The sequence below is a fragment of the Bubalus kerabau genome, chromosome X, assembly GCF_029407905.1.
Source record: "Bubalus kerabau isolate K-KA32 ecotype Philippines breed swamp buffalo chromosome X, PCC_UOA_SB_1v2, whole genome shotgun sequence".
Taxonomy (NCBI): Eukaryota; Metazoa; Chordata; class Mammalia; order Artiodactyla; family Bovidae; genus Bubalus; species Bubalus kerabau.
Window position 1 is genome coordinate 136,303,117 of NC_073647.1, and position 2,935 is coordinate 136,306,051.

Genomic DNA, 2,935 nt, shown 5'->3' on the forward strand with positions numbered 1-2,935 from the left:
GAAGCTGTTTCTAGGGTGGACACACTAGAATTGAATACCCCATGAGGTGAGCCTGAAATATCCCTCATTCAATCCATTGTTATTAATGAATCCACTTCCATGAGTATGCTGTCTACTTGCAAATGCTAAACATCAGTCAGTGCAAGAGCAGGGATTTTTTTGTTTCCTCTTTAAATAGAATGTGGATACAGTCACTTTGGAAGACAGTTCAGTGGTTTCTTATAACACTCATAATAGTCTTAACCTATAATCTAGCAAGCCGGTTCCTAGGTAATTACCTAACTAATCTGAACAATTAGGTTCACACAAACACCTGCACTTGAATGTTTATAGTAGCTTTATTCATAATCACCAAAAAGTTGAGGCAACCAGGACGTCCTTGAAAAAGAGGGGAGGCCTTAGAGTCTCCTCTCCTTCGGGAGAACGGGAGGACGCCTGCAGCCTTCGTAGGTGACGTTAATTCCCTGCTTTGGAATTTTATTCAGCCTCTTTTCTCCACTGAATTTTCCTACTGAGCTATCCTTATTTCAGCTGCTTTTCTCCACTGAATTTCCTCACTGAGCTATCCTCATTCTATTACTCTTTATATCCTTAATTAACGTTTAATTAAGCAGTTGTTTCCTGACCCTCGCCTACGCCGTCTCTCCTTCGAATACCCTGGATCAGCCAGGGCTGGACCCCAGCAATCTGTCTCTAATGTGTGGATGGTAGAGTGTGGCAGGTATGGCAGAGTGGAGGCCAGTAAGGGGGAAGGTAACTGCATTAATCCACCTCTTATCTTGTTGAGATGAATGTCCCAACTTTACAGCCTTGCTGTGAGGATTGAAAGACTTATGACTATTACTTACTTCCCAAATGATCTTTTGTTTTAAAATTAAGTCTATTAGAGTTGAGGTAATCCCTTTGAGGTAAAGGAAGAACCAGTTGATGTTTGCCTACTCATATTCTTCAAATTATCTCAATGAAGGCACTTTGCTGCTGCTAAGTTGCTTCAGTCGTGTCCAACTCTGTGCGACCCCATAGACGGCAGCCCACCAGGCTCCCCCGTCCCTAGGATTCTCCAGGCAAGAATACTGGAGTGGATTGCCATTTCCTTCCCCAGTGCATGAAAGTGAAAAGTGAAAGTGAAGTTGCTCAGTCGTGTCTAACTTTCAGCGACCCCATGGACTGCAGCCTACCAGGCTCCTCCATCCATGGGATTTTCCAGGCAACAGTACTGGAGTGGGGTGCCATTGCCTTCTCCGTGAAGGCACTTTAGAAAGTTACAAAGTACAGAATATTCTGACTGTGTAGTAATCTTCCTCTGAATTGTCCTTGTTAGTTCAGCTGCATAAATCTTCTGTAAATTCTTGTGGTTGACCATTGTATCACATATGGCTAGTGGTGGATGGTGTCTGATTCCTTTCTTCTGAGGTCCATGTGGAAATGATGCTTCCACATCTCCTTGAAGATGGATAACTATATTCCTGCTGAAGTTCTGCTTCATGAGAGTGAGCCAAGGTGGTTTGTGTCAATGTGAGGCACTTTCCCCTCCTTTAGCTTGGTTTCTTAAATAAAATCATGAAATGTATAATCACTTAACAAATACTTATTGATGATGATGTGTCAATAGGGGCAGAATTAAAATTTCAACCCAGGAACATGTAACTATAAACCCAGAACAGTTCTCTCAATGATATGGCCTTTCCCTTACTAGCAAAGACAAGTGGAATTATATCTCCATTGTAGATTCAAGATTATAGGGCATTGTCTTGCTTCTGCAGTGAATGAGCCCTGCTACCTTAATACACCGTCCTACTTCTGTGCCTCCTTTCTTACAGATTGAAAGGAAAGGACTAGATGATGTTTAGAAGGGCTGTGGACTTGATGTCTGGGCTGTGGGGTTGAATACAGCTGGACTCATGTCAGTATTCCTGTCTTTTCCCAGAAGTAGTTGACTTCTGTCCTATGCAAAATAGGGGTTCTTGCTCTCTGGTATGCTCTCTCTATCTCTCTCATTCACTCTCTGTCTTTGTTTCTCTCTCAGATTTGTTGTATAACTTTTAAAAAACTCTCTATTTTTTTAAATTGAAGTATAGTTGATTTACAGTGTTCTGCTAATTTCTACTGTACAGCAAAGTGGCTCCATTATACACATGTATACATTCTTTTTTTTAATATTCTTTTCCATTATGGATTAGGGCTTCCTAGGTGGCACTAGTGGTAAAGAACTCACCTGCCAATGCAGAAGACATAAGAGATGGCATAGTCAATCCTGGGTCAGAAAGATCCCCTGGAGAAGGAAATGGCAATCCCCTCCAGTATTCTTGCCTGGAGAATCCCATGGACAGAGGAGCCTGGCAGGCTGCAGTCCATAGGGTCGCAAAGAGTTGGACCCTACTGAAGTGACTTAGCACTCACTCACACATACATTCTTTTTTTTTTTTTTTTAATATTCTTTCCCATTATGGTTTATCCCAGGAGATTGGATATAATTCCCTTTACTATACAGTGAAAGTGAAAGTCGCTCAGTCGTGCCCGACTCTTTGTGACCCCATGGACTATAAAGTCCATGGAATTCTCCAGGCCAGAATACTAGAGTAGGTAGCCTTTCCCTTCTCTACAGGACCTTCCCAACCCAGGGATCAAACCCAGGTCTCCCACACTGCAGGTGGATTCTTTACCAGCTGAGCCACCTTGCTATACAGTAGGACCTTATTTATCCATTCTAAATGTAGTAGTTTGCATCTATTACAATAGTAACTTCAAACTCTCAGTTCATCCCTCCCCATTGTTGTATAATATTAAATGTAGAAAGGTGGCTAGTCTAAGCCCACATCCTTTCACACATTTATTATTTACTACCTAATTTGTGGTAGCACCATTCTAGACAGATGGGATAAAATAGTGAATAAGACTTAGAGAAATGCCTGTCTTCATGGAACATAAAAATAGG